At 39.1% G+C, this 13,654-nt stretch overlaps 1 protein-coding gene across 12 annotated transcripts in view; it reads right to left on the bottom strand.

The window, feature by feature from the left end:
• The window catches only part of Csgalnact1 (chondroitin sulfate N-acetylgalactosaminyltransferase 1), a 342,493-nt gene that overhangs the window by 134,243 nt on the left and 194,596 nt on the right, over positions 1–13,654 (bottom strand). The window contains exon 1 of one of the 12 annotated variants that reach the window (XM_087588272.1): positions 5,950–7,693. The gene's annotated coding sequence lies outside the window, so the exon portion shown is untranslated. 12 annotated transcript variants of the gene reach the window in all.

Genomic DNA, 13,654 nt, shown 5'->3' with positions numbered 1-13,654 from the left:
TATAATTGAACACACCTCACCTGTACCTTTAAAATTTATACAACTTAAGAAATATTAGAGCAATATTATCACCAAATAATATTTATTACTGAAGTGCTGAGTTCATTAGACACAAAAACACAGATGTTTAATAAAAAATACAAAAAAAAATCTGATTCCCCCCCCCCCAGTGGAGAAGGAAAACTTGTTCAGCTTGTTGGATCCTCTGAATACGCAAAGTCCTGTTTCATTTTTAACTGCTTTATAAATACATAAACCTGGATCAAAGCAATTCCAAATAGATTTTGCACCTGGTTGAACAATTCTGTTGCTCTGGTAACCTCTCTGATATCAAAAAGGCCAGAGAGGATCTTAACCAGCCTTACCCAAATATTTTGTTACATTACTTGGGTAAATATGGGATACGGCCCCACAACTATGCTGGGAAAACGTCAGGATTAAATTAATAAATCTTTAGCAAAAAAAAAAGTTCAAATATATCTTGCACGGAGTTTTAACGCTACAGTGGGTCCCATCTTCATTCACTGTTCTAGAGAAACTGTACACAGCTCACCTCATCAGGCAAATGGAAGCCACATATGTTAGGAAGAGAAAAGAGAAAATGAGTAGAAAAGAAAGTAAAGGAACAGAATACAGCTCATTGGAGGAACTTCTGGAGCCTTTATTCTTGAAAATATAAACTTTCAGAGACAGACAGTAGGGGTGTGGGACCTGTACTGTCAATTCACAGGAAGAAAGGGAATTCAAAACCCTGCAAAAAACAAAGTAAAAAAGAACAAACAGATCTGGGAGAATCAGTCCACTCCTGTACGTTCCGAACTCTCAGTAACTTAACTCCAAAGACGAAGGTAAGCTATGACAACACAGGAACCCCAGAGCTCCTGCGAGTCGCTCTAAGCAGGCAGGCAAATCATCAGGTTCCAAGGAACCTGAAAAAGGCCTATTTCTAGACTGGACCAAATTTCATCAGTGCCTGGGGATGGGCTTCCTCCCAGCAGGTTAGCAGATACACATTGATGCCTCCTCTGCTGTGGTTGGGTCTAAGAAGTCCTCTTTATTAGACACCTTGGAAGACCACTTTTTTGCAGGATAATTAATATTTAAATGAAACTTTAAGATTACTAGGAAACGTTGGAGTTAGACAGATCTCCTATAAGACCCTATAAGCCTAGGCTGGCATGGAATTCTCTCTGAAATCCGGACTAGTCTAGAACTCTCTGTGTAGTACAGATAAGACTCAAAACGCACAGTAATCCTCTTGCCTCAACTCTTCATCCAACTCCATGGAAAACGAGAGTGTAAATTTTTACGAGGACTTATTCTGGGATAGCAGCCCCTGTATTTGAACATTCTCTGACAATAACTGATACTGAGGAGTCATGGACCACTGCCACTGATTTTGTCGTATGATTGACTTGACTGGCCAATATCCTGCAGACCAGGACTTCACTGCAGTTTTCCATCCATCCTCAGTGTCTAGTACAGCATGTCAAACATAGCAAGCCCCTAACAAGGGTTCTTATATGAATGAAATGAACATGTAAATATTTGACTTAGCAGTGTCCTCTGAATTTATCCACATTATTACATGGTAGATATAATAAACTTAATTGTGTATTTAAAAAACTGCCAAAAGAGATCGTTTAATGTTGTCAGCAAGAAAAATAACTCTATATGGCGATAGATTTGTTAATTACTCTAATTTATTTATCCCACATCCTAAACATATCAAAGTATCACTGTGCTTCATAAATATATACAATTACTTATCTACTAAAATTGAAAATTTAATTAAAAACTTTAAGTAAAGGAACAAAAAAAGCTCTGAAAAAGAAAAGTAGTCAAGGTAGCAACAGGAATTAAAACTTGTTTTTCTTCCAAGGTCTCCAGGAGGCTAACAGTGGAAGAGTCTGTGTAGAGTTGGGAGAGAAAACATGTCTGCATCTTCCTTAAGCCATAAGGAACATCACACAAGAGGAATACAAACAAAGCACATAGTCTACAAAGGGCAAGCCCAGTACATGGTGTGACACAGCCATGGAGAATGTGTAGGTACCATAGCATTTGAACCACGTCTAAAATACCCCAGTATTTTAGAAACACAGAGTAGCCTGCAGTATTTAATAAAATCCAATAACACAGAGGAGTTTTATATTCTATCCCTACAAGGGCAAAATTTTCTGTTGGTTTCTGAATTTAGGGTTTGAGCTAATGAAGGTCTTCCTTCATGAGGGGTGGTTATGGGCCCTAATTGTGGGCTATTCTAAACCCATAAGTCATGTCCATGCTATCCAAGCTTAGCTATTCAAATATTATAGGGTTAGTAATGGGGAAAAAAAACACAACACAACCTTTTCTGTGTGTCACTGTCTTCTTAGATTCTGTACTTCTACCTTGGTCCCTTTGTAGATCACCACATCTTGCTCAGTTTTCCAAGCATCTCTTCCCATGGGATCCTTTAGAATCCTGTGGATTTCTGAGTGATAGCTACAGAAAGCAAGAAGAATCTTTTTCCCTTTGTGCTAGGTTATATGAACTTAAAAGAATGAGTTAGAAATTAGCCTTTCTGGAATTGAACACATACTCGTTCACAAGTAGCCAAAAAGAAGAGCAACTTAAATGTATATTAATCGATAAACAATGGAGCACCATTAATCTTTGGAGAGGAATGAAATTCTCATGCATGCTACAACATGAGTAAACTCTGAGACTATTATGCTAATGACTAAGTCAAATGTAAAAGACAAGTGTTATAGGTACATAGAGTGGTCAAATTCATATACACACAGCGAGTAAAATCTTTAGTAGTGATGCTGGGGCAGAGGGAGTGGGGATTTATTGTTTATAGTTACAAAGAGGTTCAGTTTTGTAAGATAATATGAATCTCAAGGCTAGATGGCAGGGATGGTTACACAATAACGTGATTGTACTATTGGTACTGAATACTGTACATGTGTACATGTGTGCTTTTAATCCTGATTGGATTAAGAGACTCTTACATATCAGTAAAGCATTACCTCTAAATTTGTCTATGAGGGCGTATCCAGAGATGATTGGCATGTAGAACAGCAGCTAAAGGGATAAGACGTGCCATAGATATTGATCATATTGTCCTATACATTGCTAGCAAAGATGGCGCAAAAGTAGAAGGAAGGAGCCAGCAACTGTTCATAAGCACAAGTCTTCTGGAGAAAATTGTCTATTTCTACTGCCATCACTGATGGGTATCAGACTCGAGTCTCACTTGTCTGCCAACATCATTTCACTGTGATAGCCTTCCCATGACCTTCTAAACCTATAGCTTCAGACTCAGGCTGCACATCGGTCCTTCTTGTTGAGAAGCTTCTAGATCCCTAGATCCTAGCATCTATTGAGTCCTATACCTGCAGTTTGTAGACAGACATTGTCATATAGTCTAGTCTCCAATCGTGTAACGCTACTAAAATATCCTTTTAAATTATACGTGTGCATTCTTACATATTCCTCTGGTTCTGCTCCTCTAGAGAACTGGGACTGAAAAAAATGGCAAATTTTATGTTATAGCATTGAAAGGACTTGGTACATACATTTTACACCAATATTTTTAAATAAACAATACACTATGTTAAAACCATTGAATTATACAATTTAAATAGGGGATCTTCATGGTATGTGAATTTGCATTTTAATAAAATTGTTTTCATTTTTAAAATAAGTGTGGGCCTTCCGATGTGCTCAATTACCAATGTAATTCAATCAACTGGCAATTGAAGCCCCCCACAGAGATAATGTTAATGAACTCATAGGCACTGGAGAGGGGAAGACCATTACCAGATCAGGCTTTTTAAAGAACTGGCCATGTATGTGTTGTTTCTCCCTGCTTGGTCCTCCAACTGCCCTTGTTCATTGTGTAATTATTTATATGATCCCACCAAATTGCTAATAAAATAGTGTCTTAAGTTTCTTGAATCTCTTTCCAAAGTTGGAAAGAAACTAAAAAGCATACACAAGGATGTAGGAATGCTGTTTTCTGCAAAGACCTTGGATTCTAGAGCAAGCTGAGAGATGATATTTGAATTGATATCCTGGGTCGGTGTTACCTATAAGGTCCTAAGAGCTTCCTTAGTCTTGCTCCCAATCAAGATGATACTCTTCCTAAAGAGAGTTGACAGGATTCCAGTCAGCAGAAGCCTTTTCTCTAGAAATATTCACCAGTAGTTTTTCTAGAAACAGCCGAGCATTTGCCAGTGACTCAGAATACTTTCTCAAAGTATTTGTATACTTACAAATATAACAGACACAGAAAAACAACATCCTTATTTCTGCCAGCTGGAAAACGACCCAGGAGAGGAAGGGTTATGTGGAACATGGCAAACGGTGATACGACAATGAAGGCTTTGACTGATACTTCAGGTCTTTTTTGAGGTGTAACCTAACACACCCTCTAATATGAGACAGATGTAAAATCCCTAACTCCTAATGGGCTAGGCCCTCAACCCTTCAAAACCAGGAATACATTAGTATTCCTTAGTAGAATACTAAGTAAAACGCTAAGTAATGCTTAGTAGAACAATGTGGTTTGTGAATATCTCTTGCATTACAGGAAAGGGGAAGACGGGATCACTAGTTTGTAAGCTGGATTTCTGCACAGAAAGAAATACTGAGAGGAGGAGGAAAGACTGAAGTTTACACAAAGGGCATGAGGGACGGTGAGGCTGTGAGGGACATGGGTGACAGTGGTGAGGGAGGTGATGTTGAGTCTTCAGGCATAGCCACACAAAGCCAGAGGAGATTATCATAAGATCAAGTATTAAATGTTTCAAATAAACATTGTTTAACGTTCCTGGGAAACACTAATCAACACATATTCTAAAGTAAGAAGACACCACATGCCCATTTTGTGACAGCTGCAAATCCCCTCAAGGACAACAAACTGGCTTCCAACCATACTGGCACCTTTTTCAAATACTTGATAAATATTAAAGAATAGCTCAGAATTACATATGGGAATAAAACAGTACATTCTCTCAAGTTCCAGTGTCAAACATCCAGCTAGGCATACATCTAAACTCACAATTCATACCAAACTAAAATATATGTCACTTTTTCAATAACCTTAAAAAATGCATTTCTGTCAATTTCTTGCAAATTAATATGACTTTGAACAATATTCCTGGATACATTAAAATTTTATAAGTGAAGAGGTATTTCTATAAATGTATTTGTATTACTGTTTTCAAAACAGTATATGCCCATAACTTTAAAAGCAAAAATGAAATTGTACTTTAAAAACATCCTTCCAATCCACCCTTAAGTTCCAGAGTCCAAAGGTAGTAATTTCCAATTCTTTCAGATATTTAGTATTAACTTTCATATTTCAAATGATATTCAACTGCTTTTAGCCCTCTTAATACCTGTGGGTTTCTCCTGTGGGAGATGAGGGTCCAGATTCTTATGCATCTACACACACTCAGTCCAGCCAAAATCTTCTCAAGTCAATCATATCCCACTTTTTGTTCATGACAAAATTAAATATTTACATTACAAAAGTATAATGTTGTTCATAACTGAACCTATGTCTTGTATATCTTTTTGTATTTATTTCTCATGCTAATAACTGTTTCACATTTTTATTTGGTTGGTAATTTTTTTATGTATCTTCATTTTCCTCCATACCTTAATAGACCTAGAAGACCATTCTCATGCCAGATAAACCTTAAGTGATATTTCCAATGCATCCCTTTTTGTTTTCTTTCCTTCTGGTTTTCTTGGGCTAGGCTGACATAGGTGGTGCCTGACTGTCAACCTGAAATTTGCCTCTATGTCCCGTGACAGTGGACTTTACCTGTCTAGTTGACTGAATAAAACAATGCTGAGATGACTGGGGAAGTGCTATTTGGGTTGCGTCTGTGATCTTATTTCCAGAAAAGATTGGCATTTGAGTCAGTGCACACATGACAGAAGACGTACCCTCTCATGGCACAAGTGAGCAGTGTCCAGGCTGCACAGAACAGAGCAGGGAGTATTGATTTCTCTCGTATCTGGAGCAGGAATGCTTGGACTTCAGAACTCCAGGTTTTTAGATTTTCCAGACTAGGATGAAAGTTGTTCCCAATCGTCTTTCTGGGCTCTGTCTCTGGAAGCCTTGAATCAGAGAGATTTCACCTGTATCCCAAATCCTTTTTGTCTTTTCTCAGTTAGGGAGAGCAGCTTTCCCTAGAGTCTCCCAGGAAAGGAAAAAAAGACTTTTGAGACATTTCAACCATTCTGCAGCCATCACTGTTCTACCCCTGCATTTCACTGACAGTGCGATCAGGCCCGGGACTCCATGCGGGCAACAAGTTCCCTAAGATTGCTTTTCGTTTTCTATTGATATTTTTCTTTGAAAAGAAACTTTTACTGACATAATACATCCTGTTCATGATTTTTCCTCCTTCTGTTCCTCCCCACCTCCCCTCCCATGTAGATCCATCTCCTTTCTGTCTCTCATTAGAAAACAAACAGGCATCTAAGATAAAATAATAAAAAATAATAAGATAAAGCCCAAAGTACATCAGAATAGGATGAAACAAACAGAAGGAAAAGAGCCCAAGAGTGGGAGGGGAAGGACAAAGAGGGGGAAGAGAGGAGAGGAAAGAAAGGAAGAGGAGAAGGGAGGGGAGGGGGAAGAGGGGAAGGGAAGGGAAGGGAGGGGAGAGGAAAGAAAAAAAATTAAAAGATAAATAAAAAAATAGCCCTGACATGACAGTGTGAGAAAAAGATTACCACAGATGCCAACAAGTTTGTTTTCTGTGGCCATCTACTGCTGGGCTGCAACCTACATTTAAGACTAGTTTGGTCTACAGAGTTAGTTGCAGGACAGCCAGGGCTACATGAGAAACCCTGTCTTGGGAAAACAAAACAACCAAAACCACGACAAACCAAACCAAAACAACGAAAGTAGTTTGTTTTCCCACTGAGACTCCCTTGAAGAAAACTAACTTTTCACTTGCAAGTGGTTGTTAACTGAAGATAGCTTTGGGGTTAGGGATGGGGAAAATGTGTCCACCTCTCCTTTCAGCTCTAGAAGCCCATCTGGTGCAGACCTGCACAGGTCCTGGGCGTGCTGTCAGTCTCCATGAGTTCATACTCTTGGTCCTGTTTAGGGTTTAGAAGACCTTATTCCTCTGACTCTTAGAGTTTTTCTCTCCTCTTCTGCAGGGTTCCCTGAGCCCTGGGGAGGGGTGTGGATAGATTTAATGGAGACATCTGATTTAGGCCTGAGTGTTTTGAGGTATCTCATTCTCTAATTGTCTGTCTATGGGTCTCTATTTGTCCCAATTTGCTGCAGAAGGACACTCTTCTGATGTTAGCTGAGCAAGGCACTGATCTATGAGTATAGCAGAAGTCGTAGGTAAGAGTCGTTTTATTGCTGTATGCCTTTTCTAAAACAGTAATATTTGCTTTACCCTAGGTCCCTGAGCTATCCAGTCTCAGATTCTTGGTCACCCAAGCAGTGCTGAGTATGGATTTCATCACACAGAGCAGTTCTGAAGTTAAATCAGATACTGGTTAGTTACTGCACAGTTGTTCTGCCATCGTTGCTCTAGCATACCTTTCAAGCAGGACACCATTGTAGATGGAAGGGTTTAAGGCTGGGCTGGTGCTTACGTCTCTGTTATGGTGTCATGCAGAGTACCTTCCAGAGTACACTAGCCTATCGGGATGCAGGCTCTACGTAGGCACCAGCTCAACTTCTCTATTTTCAGGGAGTTGTGTAGACGTTGATTTCAGCCTTTGGGACTAGAAATTCATTTGTGGAGAGCAACATGTAGCCTTGGCAGCAGCTTGGATTGTTTAGGGGTTCCCAAGGGACCCCTCTGATGAACAAGTCAATTTAGATATAATTCAATGGCAGTTCTGGAATCTTCTTTTGATGACAAGAGATGTCAAAGTAGGACTCTGCCCACCCCCATTATTTGGTAATTCCATTGTGATTACCTTCATGTATGTATATATTTTAGGAAGCTTCTACGGTGTTAGGTTTTCATAAGCCATAGCTCAAGGTACATCTCGGCTTTCTCTGGCATCAACTGCTGTAGCTCAGAAGTCAGAGACTTGTCTCTCTGAGACTCTGCATGGGACTTACTGTTTTCTCTGTCAATATTTTTGGAAAATATATTTTCTCTATTCACAGACTTTATCAAATGTATGTTGGAGTTCATCCTGTCTACATTCAGTGTGCTCTCTCTTAGCATTTTATTTGTTTTCTTTCTGAAGCTCCTATTAGGAGTTTGTAGATGGAGCCAGCACGGCCTCCCATTGTTTCTTCTATTTCTGTCTCCTTCTTTTTGATCTGCTGCCTGGGAAATTTCAGCAGCAGCCCAACTCTTCACTGAAGTTTTAATGTATGTCTTTCATACTTTTAATTCCCAAGTCTTCTTTCCTGGACAGCATGTGCATATTTTCTGGAATCTCGCAAATAGCAACTGTTGTTTCTAAGGTTTCTTTCCTCTTTGATCATTCCAATTTCCTCTGAATCTCCTGACCTGGTTGCTTACTTGACTGCTTCTGATTCATTGTTATGGGAGGCCAACCCCAGTATAAGACTGTACTTGACCATCCAGCCTGAAACCCAGGGCAGTACAGCTTATGTGTCATTATTGGAAGGGTCCAGCTGTTTAATGAGGATCTCCCATCTGATGTTCTTGTTTATCCAATTAATTTTCCCCCAAATGATTCCCTATTCCCACAATTCAGGGGTAGAGGACCAGAGTTCTGACTATTCTATACAATGTCATCATTCTATACACAGATTTACACAAAAATATTCATTTTCTTTAAGAATTTCATTAAGGGATCTTAATCATATTATCAAATGTATGTTTCCTAAGTCAAAGCTACTGTAGTCTAGTCTTTTTCTGGAAACTGTACATGGCAGGGGTATTAGGGTATTTGTCTATCCACATAGGTAGAATGAGGTATGCAGACTTCATAGCATTCGCTCATTTTTTACCTTCCTCTTCATATCTGTCTTTTGTCATGGTTGCTCATCCAGGGATACAGGCTTCCTGGTGCTCAGTACCATGTGTCTGCCTTGAGCTGTCTTTCCTCCCTGATATCACGTTGCTTCAGCCTTTTCTCCTCTGTTAATACATTTTCTATCAACTGATGCTTTCTACCTTTCAAAAATATCTTGACATCCTTCATCTACAGCCCCCAGAACCCATTTCCTTTAAAAATTTGCAGCTTTTTAATTTTGTAACTACCATTGTGATCTGTCTTAGGAGCAGCAAAGCTAAACTAGTGAGGGGAAACTGCCATTTCTAACCAAGTCTGGAAACTGCCCTTTCTAACCATAAGTCTGGAAATCATCTACCATGAAAGTAATCTTCATGTTTGGTGATTAGAGAGTTGTAGAGTACCATCCAAAATGTTTGGCCAGCATCTGAGTACACCTGAGCCAAAATGTTACATTCAATTTTGGAGTCTACAGATCATAATTAACAAATAAATCAGGAGTTGGGGGGTATGGATGGGATGAAACCAGTATTGAGAAGATTCAGAAAGTGGCTTAGAGGAAAGATATAAAAGAACAGACTATACAATGAAGAGTAGGCTAAATGGAGATTTAACAATGACTATCACATAGGTGAGGAATTATTTGATACCAGAAGGTCTCCATCCCTTGTTTTTTTTTTTTTTTTTTTCTTGTTTCAATTTGACTAAGAGAGCGGACTTAGCACAGACCAACAGTGAAGTATGTCAAGTATCACCAAGAGCGCACACAGGATTTTCTGGAATTATATTCAAAGCAAAAAGACCTTCGCTCCTTCAAGGCAAACCCTGTGCAATAACATCAGCTTTCTTTTCCTTCCAATAGACTTTATATGGGAGGTAATTTCAGTTACTCAAAACTTCTTGCTTTTAAAAATTTCCTCTTGCTAATACAAATAAATACTTGTTTGTGGGTAGTAAAGACTATTTCTAAACGACTCAATTCTATTTCAAGATTCACATTGTGCATCCCATCCATTTTGCTTTTCAATAAATCTTTTGAAGAAATTAAAGGTTGACTTTCTACACACTGAAAGGAATGCATTCAAAATGTGGGTGACACTCCAAAATAAAGGCAAAAATTACTTCTGACAATGCTGCAGATTTTTCTTTGTAGCAGACTATACCCTTTAAAAGTGTCGTCTTCCTCATTTTGACACAGTCTCACTCTGCATGTAGCCTAGGCTGCCCTTGAATTTGAGATCCTCCTTCCTTAGATATTTGAGTGCTGGAATTATACACATGTGACACTATGCCTGGCCTTCCCACTCTTTTTCATCTTCTCTCTGTGTATTCATGTGTAGTATATGTATATTTATGAATGTTTTGTGCGGGCATACGTGGATATGTGCCCAGGAGGTGTACATTTTTGTGTGTACCCATGAAGGCCTGAGGTTATGTGTCTTCTATCACCATCCAACTTACTTATTAAGTTGCATTCTCTCACTGAAACCCAGTAAATCTCTCACAGAGAAGTTGTGGCTGGTCTGGCTCTCTAGTCTGCTCCTGGGATCCCATCTTTGACTCCTACATTCTGAGTCTACAGGCAGGCCCCTGCTCACCTGACTTTTACTCGGGTGCTGGGGAATCAAAGAGTTCTCATAGTTGCATAGCAAGTTCTTTGCCTCCTGAGTCATTAATTCAGCCTTCCCACTCTTTCTATAAAGACAATCATAGCTTCTTTCTTGTCTCACAGTGAATTTTAATATCAACCATATTGTTGACTAAAAAACTGAGTCAGCATCTCTTTCTTTAACCAACCATATTCTATTGTCTGTTTGTTTTGTTTCTGTGTGGGTCTATTCTATTGTGGGTCTAGTGGGGAATACAGACCCAGTAAATACTTACAGAGACCCTTATTTATAAGGTCAGGCATTACTCAAGGCTAGCAGATTCCATAGACTTACTTGCACTGTGAATCTAGATTTGATAAACAGTCCAATATTAAGATAAAATGCTTACCTTTCAAGTTTTTATTTATTCTGTATATAAATAGGTAGTATACAAAAAATATTTTTAAATTTAAAACTTTTTAATACTGTAGCTTCCTTGTGTAAAATGTGTCATGAAAATAGGATCATACTGTGGCCAAATAGATAAGCAAGTTATATATTTTCCTTTACTAGTTCCTGTCCTCACCAAAGCAACACAGGGGCTTCCTTTTTGGGGAACTCACTGACCAACAGTAGGAGAGGGGTGGCTGATTGGAGATCACAGGGCAACATACAGAAGGGGAGGACATAAGACAGATGGAGAAGACACACCACACACCCAACTGGCCTCTATCACTTACATGATCTGTATGTTAAAATCTAGGTTTATGTCTATTCATTGTTAGCAAGGAAGTTTCAGTTGAACTTTATATCACACACAAAAGCCATTTTCAGGTAGTCTAAAGATCCAAGTGAAGAAGACAAATTCCTATCTTGTCCATTTCAAGTAGGGAAGAGATCTCTTAAACAAGATGTACAAAGCACTCACCATAAAGACTGATCAATTGGTTCATGCTAATATTAAGAAAAATTTACATGTATTAAATGATATTATAAATGAAGTAAAAGGAGCATGTCTCAGTTCACTTTCTGTTGCTATAACAGAATACCTGAAGCTCTGTGATTTTTACAGAATAAAGGTGTATTTTAGTTCATGGTGTCAGTCAAATACAAGGTACCAGAACCTGCTCAGCTTCCATGGCAGGCTTCATGTTGCTTTAAAAAAGACTAAAAAAGAAGAGAAGTGGGCAAATACAAAACAGTGAAAGGGGGGCCACATTCCCTTGATAGAAAGTAAGCTGAGAGTAAGCATTCATGCTTGTCTTCTGTCTCTGCTCTTGACCATGGGTGTGATTTTCTGCTTCGGGTTCTTGCCTTGACTTCCCTGCAATGATAGACTGCAGTCTGGAATTGTCAGCTGAACAAATTTTCTTAGAATTGGTCTTGCCAAGGGTATTTATCACAGCAATGGAAACAAAACTAGGATAGTCATCTCAAGTATGATTTCCAGTGCACCAAGTTATAGTAGCCTCAGAAAGTGAAAAATGGAGAAATATTAGAAGAAAAAAATATATATATATACATATATACAAACACAAGACAGGGATTTGTCAGATGTTCAGATTCAAAGAGAACAACTTTGTGGTTTCCAAAGTGGTTTCTGAAGAGGGGAGGAGAATTAAATGTAAGTCAAACTTATCAGTCACAATGGATTTCAAGAATGGTGGAGTGATGTTGTCAAGACTTTGAGGGAAAATATCAAATGAATATCAACTTTGGCAAACAGAATGTCATTGTTCTTCACAGAAGATGATGAAGAAATTAGGGAGAGAAGCCGAAGACAGGCATGCCAAGATTCTCATCCTCTGAATCAGGAGCCAAGGATGTTATCAATGTTAGGGCAATAAAGCCAGACAGATGGAGCTATATGATGGAAATTAACTAAGCAGAAGGGTTGATGAGACAATTGTTATGAGACAATGTTGATTAACAGTTGGAGAAGGAATAGAAAAGTATGACAGAAGCCTGTAGACATTGTTCCAAACTATCAGGAAATAATAGTCCAAGCAACAAACTCAGAGACTTGATGAGAACTGCAAGGAGAAAGAGTTATGGGAGTTAAAGATCAGGGGTAATGAGGAAATCCTTCTGATGGCTTTCACCATAAACCATTCTCTACTGGTTGCCTCTTTAATCATAGGTGCAAGCTACTGTGATGAATATCTGAAAGAAGACAGAGTATAGTATACGTTCAGAATGAAAAGTAGAATTGTGTTAACATTGTTATAGGGAAGATTATGAGTGGATGGGCTGGTAACATGGGCTACAAACCATAGCAACACTCGGGGTAGGGGGAGCAGCTGAGGGGTCAAATAGAGCAGCCAGCATAGACCCTCCAAAATTGCAGTGCTGACAGGCAGAAATGACTGACCAGAGTAACTCAAATGTACACATCAAAGCTTATTGCACTGATTTGTCCTAGAGATCACGGTTTGACAGTCCATGAGTTAAAACCAAACTGTGAGTGAGGTTGGCTAGAGGGATTGTGTGGTAAGAGTAAAGACTGATCCCTTGAGAAAAGCCAGTGTTGAAAGGAGGAAGGAGTTTGCAGAAGGACTAGAATAGGGCTAAGAGGAATAGCTAAGTCAGTAAGGTACTTACCACAAGAGCACAAAAACCTGAGTTCAATCCCTAGAAGTCATGTTTTGTCTTGTTTTAATGCTGAGCATGGTGTCGTAAACTTATAATCCTATTGCTAGGGATGTGGAACCGGGCTGATCCCTAGGGCTCACTGGCAAGCCCGCCAAGACCAAGTGGCAAGTTCCATGCCAATGAGATACCTTGTCTCAAACAGGTGGCCGGCTCTTGACATATGTCATCCCAGATTGTCCTCTGGCCTCCACATGCACATGCACATATGTGCATATGGGCCATACACAAGTGTAAACACAAACACACTAAGAAAAGAACCAGGACAGTTAGTCTTCTGGAAGTCAAGAGGGTAGAGGTTGAAGAAATAAACTGAGAAATTCTGATGCATATGAGTTCCACTCTAAAGAGCCAGAACTCAGGAAGGACTCGGGTTTAGCAATCAAACCTTTTATCTGAAGTCCACTTAATTAAATGCAGCAAAATTCCTAAAGAAT

This window comes from Rattus norvegicus, chromosome 16, assembly GCF_021556685.1.
Source record: "Rattus norvegicus strain SHRSP/BbbUtx chromosome 16, alternate assembly SHRSP_T2T, whole genome shotgun sequence".
NCBI classification, from domain to species: Eukaryota; Metazoa; Chordata; class Mammalia; order Rodentia; family Muridae; genus Rattus; species Rattus norvegicus.
The sequence above is the reverse complement of the archived record's forward strand: the minus strand, read 5'-3'. Positions and strand labels throughout refer to the sequence as shown.